The sequence below is a fragment of the Lottia gigantea genome (genome assembly GCF_000327385.1).
Source record: "Lottia gigantea unplaced genomic scaffold LOTGIsca_186, whole genome shotgun sequence".
In the NCBI taxonomy this organism is placed as follows: Eukaryota; Metazoa; Mollusca; class Gastropoda; family Lottiidae; genus Lottia; species Lottia gigantea.
In genome coordinates, this window is record NW_008708340.1 from 72,263 (window position 1) to 72,950 (window position 688).

The window sequence follows — 688 nt, forward strand, 5'->3', positions numbered from 1 at the left end:
TCTTCCTTTAAAAAAGTGCCTCATTCCCCACAAAATGAAACAGTGGTTTAGGGATGTGTGTAATCTTATTTGCCAGTCAGGTTTGACTTACTTGTTGCTTATGTCAAACATATTTTTAAACACATCAAGACACCACACTTTGACAGTGACTCTGGCACACTTTATGCTTGTTCAGTTGAACAATGGACAGATCTTCAATCTAGTTGCATGTAAAAAGATCTCAATTTGTGCAAGATTTATTAGTTTTCTCTTTATTTAGCAAAATAGAGTAAAACAAGTCAATTTGTGAGTTATTTGTAGTCTGCAGCCGGCTTAGTATGGACTGAGTTGTCTTTTCCTGTTAGTAGCTCTCAGATTTAAGAGTCAATAAAGGTAGTTTAACGTCATTTCGCCCCCTTTGCCACTTCGCCACGGGGTCTCATGAACAAATTAATAAAACTTGCGAATCCTTTCATCATTTGCGATTGCAAACATGGTCGATTGTTCAAACTACCTCTTCGTATGGTACAAACCGTCTAAATGCCGTCTTAGAGTCGTTTCAAGACAAATTTATTTACCAGGGACGAAATGACATTGGGGCGGTTTGACCTCTTAAAATTTACGTTGTATGACAATCGAGACTTGATCGTGTACTAAGCTTTGATAGTGTGACAATCAAGACTAGTGTCTACTTTCGATTGCCAACAAA